Below are 10,966 nucleotides of genomic sequence, written 5' to 3'. Positions count from 1 at the left end.
CTGGCCATTGGATTGGATCCTGATGGCTAAGTGTGAATTGAGCATATGGAAAATAAGGAGATGCCTTTCCTGATAAAGAAAGCATGTGAGCAAATCTATTTATAACCTGTGATTACATGTAGGAAAAAAAACACAATGTCATTTTGGTCTAGATGTTAGAAAATAAATTAGTAATTAATTTAAGCTTGTTTAGGATGTTTCCGTAATTTGACTGTCATCCATCCAGAAAAGGGGTAAGTCCTAGGGCAGAAAATAAGGACTAAGGAAGTGGCTTTAACACAAGATCCTTCTTGAAGAAACAACTTTCTCTTCTCCATAGGTCTGGGAATTAACTGACTTTAGCTCAGGGTTCCCCAGTTTTCCAGGAGTGGAGACGGAGCCTCTATAGGGAAATAGTTTAGCCAGGTGGGATACAGACTTTAGTAAAATCTTATTTAGGGCAACAGCCTTTGCTCCATTTTCTGAGAATAATTAAGAATAGCCTGCGCCTATGGTTGAGGCAGAGATCACATTCAGACTAGTCTTTGCTCTCCTTGTGCAGGAGTTGGAAAGGCAGTGCCACGAGCGAGGAAGGGATGCCAGTGTTCAGCATCCCATCTGCTTCACAGTGGTTGTTATCAGGAGCCAAAGTCATGAGAGGACAAGTCAGGGAGGCAAAGCAATAAGCCATTTGCAGGACCATTCTAAAATTGTGTTTTAGAAACAGTGAGTATGGAACTTAATTTCTATCGGTAGAATCAATAGAGGAGTTGGGACCTCATGCCATCCAAGTTTAAGTTAGACAAATAGACCAAATATTGGAAATCATATGCAACCAATGGGGAGAACTTCAGCTTTTTCTAGAGTCACCTTCTTCTCACTTCACTTGCTGTTGTGAGATATACCATTTTCTCCCTTTCTGATCATACCTTTAAAAAATGTGTATAAAAATTCTCCATTACAAAACTCCCCAGACCATTTATACATGAAGAGTCACTATGAATTTTAAAGAAGGGAGTATGACATAGAGGATCCCACTATCTTATTTGAACACAGAAGCTATCTGTGGAAATTGGGTTTGCTTAGAACATATTTTGGGCAACACAACCAATTCAAGAGTAAGGCTCTTTGAATGGTAAATTCGTTTTTACAGCTTCTTATCTAAGGTTCTCTCTCCAACTCTAATAATACAATTATGGGTTTTAGAAAATTATTTCTACTCCCAATACTTCTGTTTTTCCTTCCCTCCTAAAAGTTATTGTATGCGTATAATATTACTTCCAGATTTAAAGTCTGAAATTTAATGTGTAGACTTGATCTGTATGTACCGCTTTATCAATTTGCGAACATTATAGAGTATCTGTGATTCAGCATGGGGCAGTCTTTTATGTGAAGATATTAAGATTTCTCCATTACTGCTGAATACTGTGCTCTAATCCTCACCAAAATTTTTTCACCCCTACATGTATTGACGGGAGGGCATCAAAGTTCAATAACCCAAGAGTCACAATTCAATCAGTTAAATAAAACCAGGAAGGGATTAAGCTATGACAACTAGACCATAAATGTCAGATTAATTCACCTTCACTTTAATATTTCAGGCACTAAATATTTTAAGAAGTGATTTTTCTTATAGACTGAATGTAGAATTGGATAATGAAAATTGGCTTATGAAAAAGGGAACATTTATTCTCAGGCATGTACCAATGCTAGTTTTATATACTACTGAGGTTTTATGAACTTTTCTGAAATCCACATTACCATCTGGAACTTACTTTACGAGTTCCACATTAAGAACTTCAAATATTTTTGTAAGAAACCTAAAAGGAAAACAAAACAAAACAATAAAAACAATAGAAACTTATTTACAGAAAAAGGCTTTTTTTTCCTTGAGTAGTTAACAGGTAGTGCTGGCAAGTTAGCTCACTGATGCTTGTGAATCAGTGTCATTGGTTCTTCCAATTACTTGTGTTGCTTCTCTGGACACAAACCTCCCTGGTAACCTTCATCTGGCATCCTGAACACTTCTAACTTCAGTAGCAAGAGGATATAACTAAGTGAGCCATGAGAACCGAACACAAACCATGGTGTTATTTACGAACAAGTAAGAATGCATGCCCTGTTGACCCTGAGGAAAGGATATCACTCTCATACAGGAAAGGTAGAATATTTTAAAGCTGAGTTGGGACACTGATTATTCAGAAAATGGCACAACTTGTAATTTCTTGTCCAAAACAGAAGTATGGTACAGGTTTTAGTTCAGGGTGACTCATAAAAAATTTGAAAATCAGAGAAAGGATCTATAAACGTAGAACCATTACCCACTTGTAGAGGAACTAGGAAAAATGTAACTGAAAGTTTTGGTAAAACAAAAGTACTTTTTTCTGCAAGTATGTTCTTATAACTTTATTAGTAACCACATTATGTTGTTTAAAATCCAAAAGAAATTTATATTAACAAAATTTGAAGTTTATTTTTTTTAAAGATTTTATTTATTTATTTGAGAGAGAGAATGAGAGAGAGAGAGGGAGAGCATGAGAGAGGGGAGGGTCAGAGGGAGAAGCAGACTCCCTGCTGAGCAGGGAGCCTGATGCGGGACTCGATCCCGGGACTCCAGGATCATGACCTGAGCCAAAGGCAGTCGCTTAACCAACTGAGCCACCCAGGCGCCCCTAACAAAATTTGAAGTTTAAACGTAAAGCATAATTTGAAAATATGAGGCAAAATATGTTTATTATTTGTGTTTTATAATTTGAACATAGCGTTTTTCATCACAATTGGGCATTCGGTCAAGAATTATAAGATAGGTTTTCTATTCTGTTCTATTGATCTATGTGTCTATTTTTGTGCCAGTACTGTACTGTTTTGATTATTACAGCTCTGTAATATAACTTGAAATCCAGAATTGTGATGACTCCAGCTTTGCTTTTCTTTTTCAAGGTTGCTTTGACTATTTGAGGTCTTTTGTGGCTCCATACAAATTTTAGGATTGTTTGTTCTAGTTCTGTGAAAAATACTGTTGGTATTTTGATGGGGATTTCATTAAATGTGCAGATTTTTTGGGTAGTGTAGATATTTTATCAATAGTTGTTCTTCCAATACGTGAGCATGCAATGTCTTTCCATTTCTTTGTGTCATCCTCAGTTTCTTTCATCAGTGTTTTATAGTTTTCAGAGTATAAACACGCTTGCAAACATATATGCACATGTAATATACATGTGTGTGTATATATATATTCCCTTTTAATCCATACGAAAATAATAAATTCAGATAGAAAAATAGGCAAAGTAAATGAATAGGCAGTTCTTATGAAGGAAATATCATCCACTCAAAAAAGGACAGTATTTTAATTAAAAAAATTATCAGAGAAATCAGAGAAATGCAAATTAAAACAGATATACCATTTCACTGGCAAAAAAATTACATCCTACAATACACACTGTTGACAAACTTATGGGAAATAAAAACTCTCACATTTCCTTTTGGTAATATATGAATTGCTAAAGCAGCTCTGAATAACAAAATATAATTACTAATTAAATAGCAGTCTAGTCAAGATAAAAATGCACATAGAATGCCTCCCATCAATTCTACTCTAAAATATACTCTCTGTAGGAATTCATTAAAATGTGACCAAGGACTTGCAGATCCTGCGCCCAAGGAGACGCATGGAGCTAACATTGTCTTATTTGCGCGACTCTCCCAGCGGGTTCTCTCTGGGCACAATGGCAACTCTTTTTTTTTTTTTTTAAGATTTTATTTATTTATTCATGAGAGACAGAGAGAGAGAGAGAGAGAGGCAGAGGGAGAGGCAGGCTCCCAAGGAGCAGGGAGCCCGATGCGGGACTCGATCCCAGGACCCCGGGACCATGACCCGAGCCGAAGGCAGACGCTTAACCATCTGAGCCACCCAGGCGCCCCCACAATGGCAACTCTTAAGGAAAAACTGATTGCACCAGTTGCAGAAGAAGGCAACCGTCCCAAACAATAAGATCACTGTAGTGGGTGTTGGACAAGTTGGTATGGCGTGTGCCATCAGCATTCTGGGAAAGTCTCTAGCTGATGAACTTGCCCTTGTTTTGGAAGGTAAACTCAAAGGAGGAATGATGGATCTGCAACATGGGAGCTTATTTTTTCAGACACCTAAAATTGTGGCAGATAAAGATTACTCTGTGACTGCCAATTCTAAGATTGTCGTGGTGACTGCGGAAGTCCGCCAGCAGGAGGGAGAGTGATGGCTCAATCTGGTGCAGAGGAATGTTAATGTCTTCAAATTCATTATTCTGCAGATAGTCAAGTACAGTCCTGGTTGTATCATAATTGTGGTTTCCAACCCAGTGGATATTCTCACATATGTTACCTAGAAACTAAGTGGACTACCCAAGCACTGTGTAATTGGAAGTGGGTGTAATCTGGATTCTGCCAGATTTCGCTATTTTATGGCTGAAAAACTTGGCATTCATCCCAGCAGCTGCCATGATTTTGGGAGAACATGGCGATTCAAGTGTGGCTGTGTGGAGTGGAGTGAATGTGGCAGGCATTTCTCTTCAGGAACTGAATCCAGAAATGGGAACAGACAACAACAGTGAATATTGGAAGGAAGTGCATAAGATGGTGGTGGAAAGTGCCTACGAAGTCATCAAGCTAAAAGGATATACCAACTGGGCTATTGGATTAAGTGTGGCTGATCTCATTGAATCCATGTTGAAAAATCTATCCGGGATTCATCCAGTGTCAACAATGGTGAAGGGGATGTATGGCATTGAGAACAAAATCTTCCTGAGCCTTCCATGTATCCTGAATGCTCGAGGCTTAACCGGTGTGATCAACCAGAAGCTGAAGGATGATGAAGTTGCCCAGCTCAAGAAAAGTGCAGATACCTTGTGGGACATCCAGAAAGATCTGTGACTTCTGGCTTCTAGACTGTAGAAATTTAAAACTACAATGTGATTAACTGTGAGCCTTTAGTTTTCATCCATATACATGGATCACAGTTTGCTTTTATCTTCCTAAATATGTGAATCTGGGCTCACAAAATCAATGCCCATGCTTGGTTTAATGCTTGCAATATGAGCCCTTGAACAAATAAAATTAACTATTGCAGTGTGAAAAAAAAATGTGACCAAGGAGATGTTTACACAGATTTTTATTGTTGTAATGTTAATAATAGCAATTGTTTTAAAAAACCGTAGATGTCAATAAACAAGTGATAAAGCATCCACAAAAAAATGATGCAAAAGATTAATGTGTATATATATATATATACACATTATGATGTATATATATATGATGTATATATATATACATTTTGTGATGCATATATGTATATATAAATATATATTTTTAAATTTTGAGTTAAAAAACAAGTTTTGGAATCATATACAAAGGAGACTATTCACATTATATTCTAAAAGATAAAAACCGTTATGAACCTTGAGGTTAGAGAAAAAGGAATAAGATCAGGAAGAGATACATTCTGGATTCAACTTTATAATGTTATCCCTTAAATTTGAGATCTTACAGAGATATGGGAACAATATGAAGCTAACTATATAAAATTATATGAAAGTTAATTGAATAAATGAATATTCAAATATATGGAACATGCAGATAACCTTGATCACATAATTGTGTTTTATCAATAATATCCAACTTTCATTTCATAGGATGTGGTGGGAAATAGTGTATTGCATTGAAAGAAAGCATGTGAGGATGAGAAACAGTGCTTTGCGTCTCCAGACTATTATTCCTTCTTCCTACTGAAGCAAGTGGGAAATTATGTGAATGTAAGAACTGGATAATTGCGTTTGTGATCTCTGATTACTGGAACCAGGGCCAGAGATGCTCCTTCAGTGAGGCCGTATCTATAATGAAATCACTAATTGAATCTTCTGCATATACCTCTCTGCCTCAAATATGAGACATGTATTAAAAGGCTTCTAACAATACTTGAACAGCCAGAGAAAATCAAATATGGCAAAGACACTCATATTTTAAACAATTTGAATGCTGTTGTTCTAACGTTGGATATAAGGAACATTTCCTTTTCTCCTTTATCAAAGTAGTTTATTTACTTAGTACTCATTAGTATAATTTTCTTTAAAGTTTTTTCTCTTATATTATTTTGTTTTATTTTATTTTTAAAGATTTTATTTTTTTATTCATGAAAGACAGAGAGAGAGAGAGAGAGGCAGAGGGAGAAGCAGGCTCCCAAGGAGCAGGGAGCCCGACGCGGGACTCGATCCCAGGACCCTGGGATCATGACCTGAGCCGAAGGCAGACGCTTAACCATCTGAGCCACCCAGGCGCCCTCTCTTATTTTAATAACAATATTTCTAACAGTTCTTTTCTCAGGAAGTCATATTTAGCATACATATTTTCTAAAAGCAGCCCATGAGACAGGAATGCAGGTGGTTTTTATGGAAAGTGATTTTAGGAAGGACAAGTGATGATCAGGGTGAATGTGACAGGAAAGGAGGTTATACCATAAAGGATAAGGCACTACTTAGGTTACCACTGTGGGCAACTGGAACTTAATCCCATTAGGAGTCCTCTGAGGAGACAGGTAAAATACATCTCAATATTAACCAACCAAGGAATGCTAAAGCAGGTGTATTTATTTGGGATTCCAGTGCTTATTGCTTGTTTCCATGGCATTAATTTTTCATCAAGTCAGAGTATCTTGTGTGCACTGAGCAAATTCTCACGGCACCAGAGAAAGACCTTGGCTCAAAGAGCAGCTGAGAGACTTGAGTGCTTGAGATAGGAAACTGTGAGCAAGCAAAGCAACTGTTCACCAGCTGTGTAGCTGAGGAGAACTCAGGTGAGCTGAGGGGAATGGAGTGGGGCATCAGCTGTAAATACCAGCCTCTCATCCATCCTCATACCTATCCTTTAAATTTTTCTGTTTTCCAGACTTACCCAATCTCCACACTTTGAACTTTCTTTACCTCTCTTCCATTTATTTCAGATTTCCCGAATGACCTCAGTAAAGTACATAATAAAGAAAGACACAAAGAAATTTGGAGAACACTGGATTTTTTTCCCTGCAGTAGATCCTCTTCACTGCTTTAACACCACTAAAGTTGGGAGTCACATTATGTTTTTTTGTCTTGAAAATCCCCACTGAGCAAAGTGATACTCAAGAATTGACAGGAAAGAAAGAATAAGGATGGAGAGATGTAAAGCACTCCCATGGATCACAGCCAAGAGGCTAATAACGCAAAATGTTGAGTTACATACCCACTGTGTGCCATAAATTAAAATCTTTACTGTGGCTTTAAAGATACTGTTTTTTCTGCTTCACAGATGACTCTGATGTTCTTACTAATGCTTTCTCCCTAACTTACTGCACTCAAGGCCAACCAGCTTCCTTGTTGTTTCTCAAGCATATCAAGAATGCTTCTGCTTCTATACTTGCCTTTTTTGCCCTACACCTGGAAATCTGCAAGAACTTTCCAAGACTCCTTCCAGTTTGTGCACATTATTCAGAATATTGCTTGAAAAAATCACCTTTCCAGGGAAGTCTTCTTGATTCTATCATTAAAATAACACCTCTGAGATGACTCCAAATCCCCTTTACCCTCATTTATTTTTCTCTACACATAGACAAGCTAACAAATACGTATTTTTTTTACCACTTATTATCTGTGTCACCCACCTTGAATGTTTAAGCTACTTCTCCTACTTCTCAGGAAAGACATTGCCTTTTTATTTGCTCTTGTATCCCAGGTAGTTAGTATTTTAAACAAAGGTACTTAATAAATATTTGTGAATAAATAAACAGCATTTCCTAATCAGTCCCTTGTTTGTATTAATATATACCACCAGTGTTTTCCATCTTCCCCTATGGAGGGTCTGTTTAATTTGTCTTTATCCCCAAGACATAATATAGACTCTGGTTCATGTCATTATTCAGTTTTGAATGCATTAGTCAAAACCCTAAAAAGTAGTAGATTTAGGATGTCCATACAATTGAGGTTGACATAATGTGAGCTGTCATTAGAAACAAGCTTTAGGTGTAAAGCTCTTCTGTTATTAAATACATAGTGCCCTTGTGTGACAACCCATCTAGTATATTAAGACAGAATTGCTTAATTGTTTATATTGGAAATAACGTCCCCTAGATTCATGAAGACTTGTTGTTTTCCTGGTGTTCTAAGTGGTTTTGTGTTTTTTTTTTGTTTTGTTTTGTTTTGTTTTGTTTGTTTGGACTTACATTGAGTTCTAAATATATTAAAAACACTCATCTGCAGTCATAATAGAAATCCCAGCAAGGTATTTTTGAATATCAGCAAACTGATTCTAAGATTTATGTAACAATTTTGTGTTAAATAGCTAACACAAAATTGAAGAAAACAAAGTTGGAGGACTGACACTAGCCTACTTCAAGATTTCTATAAGGCAGCAGTAATCAAGACAGTGTGGTATTGGTGAATGAACAGACAAACAGATCAATGGAAAAGAACAGAGAACTCAAAAATATACCAGCATAAATACAGTCAGCTAATCTTTGAAAAAGAAACAAAGACAATATAATGAAACAAAGACAGTCTTTTCAATACATGGTGCTGAAACAGTAGACATCTACATGCCAAATTAAATAAATAAATAAATAAATCCGGATATGTACCTTATACCCCTCACAAAAATTAACTCAAAAAGGATGATAGACCTAGATGTAAAATGCAAAACTATAAAACTCCTAGAAGATAATAAAGGAGAAAATCTAGATGGCCTTGGCTATGATGATTACTTTTTAGATACACCCCCAAAGCATGGTCCATGAAAGAAATAATTGATTAGCTGGACTTCATTAAAATTAAAAAGTTCTGCACAAGTAAAAGACAATGTAAAGAGAAGGGGGGGAATCGGAGGGGGAGAAGAACCATGAGAGACTATGGACTCTGAGAAACAACCTGAGGGTTCTAGAGGGGAGGGCGGTGGGGGGATGGGTTAGCCTGGTGATGGGTATTAAAGAGGGCACATATTGAATGGAGCACTGGGTGTTATATGCAAACAATGAATCATGGAACACTGTATCAAAAACTAATGATGTAATGTATGATGATTAACATAACATAGTAAAATAAAATTTTTAAAAAAGACAATGTTAAGAGATTGAGAAAACAAGCCACATAACAAGAAAAAAAATATTTACAAAAAGCACATTTGATAAAGTTCTGTTATCCAAAATGTACAAAGAACTTTTAAAATTCAACAATAAGGAAACAAACAACTTGATTAAAAAATAGACCAAAGGGTGCCTGGGTGGCTCAGTTGGTTAAGCAACTGCCTTTGGCTCAGGTCATGATCCTGGAGTCCGGGGATCGAGTCCCACATCGGGCTCCCTGCTGAGCAGGGAGTCTTCTTCTCCCTCTGACCCTCTTTCCTCTGTGCTCTGTATCTCTCATTCTCTCTCTTTCAGATAAATAAATAAAAAATCTTTTAAAAAATAAAAATAATAAAAAATAGACCAAAGACCTTAATAGATGCCTCACCAGAGAAGACATACAGATGGAAAATAAGCATATGAAAAGATATTTCACATTTTATGTCATCAGGGAAATACAAATTAAAACAAGATACTAGTATACACCTATCACAATGGCCCAATTCCAGAACACTGACAATACCAAGTGTTGGTGATGATGTGGAGCAATAAGAACTCTCAATCATTGCTGGTGGGAATTCAAAATGGTATAGCCACTTTGAGAGACAATTTGGCAGCATTGATTACCATGCAGTCCAGCAATAGAACTCCTAAGTGTTCACCCAAAAGAGCTGAGAAATTAAGCCAACAGAAAACTAGCATACAAACATTTATAGCAGCTTTATTCATAATTTTGAAAAATTGGAAGCAACCAAGATGTCCTTCAGTAGGGGAATGGATAAATAAACTGTGGTATATCCAGACAATGGAATATTATTCAGTATTAAAGATAAATGAGCTATCAAGCCATGAAAAGACATGGAAGAAACTAAAATATATTTTACTAAGTGGAAGAAGTCAGTGTGGAAAAGATTACATACCGTATGATTCCAACTGTATGACATCCGGGAAAAGGTGAGATTATGGAAACAGTAAAGAGATCAGTAATTGCCAGGAGTTAGGGGCCAAGGTAGGTGAGATAAAGAGGTAGAAACAGAAGATTTTTAATGCAGTGAAAATACTGATGAATGCATATCATTATACTTTTTTCCAAACCCATAGAATGTACAACACCAAGAGTAGACCATAATATAAATTATGGACTTTGGATGATGATGGTGTGTTGATGTGGGTTCATCAATTGTAACAAATATACCACTCTGTTAGGGAATACCAATAACAAGGGGAGGCTATGCTTGTGGGGGTGCAAGGAATATATAAGAAAACCCTGTACAGCCACTCAATTTTGTTTTGAACCTAAATCTGCTTAAGAAAATGAAATCAGAAAGAAAAAAAAAAACAATTATCAACTTGTCATAGGAGTGGGATTTAGAATTTGTCAAAATATCCTGAGCTTCTGTATTCCCAATTTATTTATGAAGTATAAGATTGTTTTCAAAGCCTGAATGAAAACATTGTGAGGATTTACACAATGCTTAAGGGGAAGTGATAAAAGACACATATCTCTCCAAATGTAAGTAATGGAGCTTCAGATATGTCCTCACAATTGCTAAGGCAAAGACAAAAACACTTTATTGAATTTTTGAAATTTGAAACACCAGAAAGATTGAGAAACTAATTTGATCAGGAAGATAGAGAATTCAGGGAATTCAGACAGCATTTGTAGCATTTAAAGGGCTCAATCTCTATCCAAATGTGTTTCCTGATAGGCTGTGTATTGCAATCAGTATGTCATTGTTTTTCATCTAAATTGCAGTGGGAATTTCTTCTGCTTCAGCTAACATGGTCGTTTTATGAAAACCCATGCCATCTGAACTCTAATTATTATCCAATTTCTTGGATGTCTGGAGAGGGAAAATAAAAATACCTAGAGTT

At 36.5% G+C, this 10,966-nt stretch overlaps 1 pseudogene; it reads left to right on the top strand.

Annotated features, from left to right (window-relative positions):
• Positions 1-3,904: 3,904 nt before the first annotated feature.
• LOC113937680 lies at positions 3,905-4,908 on the top strand (annotated as a pseudogene).
• Positions 4,909-10,966: the final 6,058 nt, after the last annotated feature.

Source organism: Zalophus californianus, chromosome 8 (assembly GCF_009762305.2).
Source record: "Zalophus californianus isolate mZalCal1 chromosome 8, mZalCal1.pri.v2, whole genome shotgun sequence".
NCBI lineage: Eukaryota > Metazoa > Chordata > Mammalia > Carnivora > Otariidae > Zalophus > Zalophus californianus.
The sequence above is the reverse complement of the archived record's forward strand: the minus strand, read 5'-3'. Positions and strand labels throughout refer to the sequence as shown.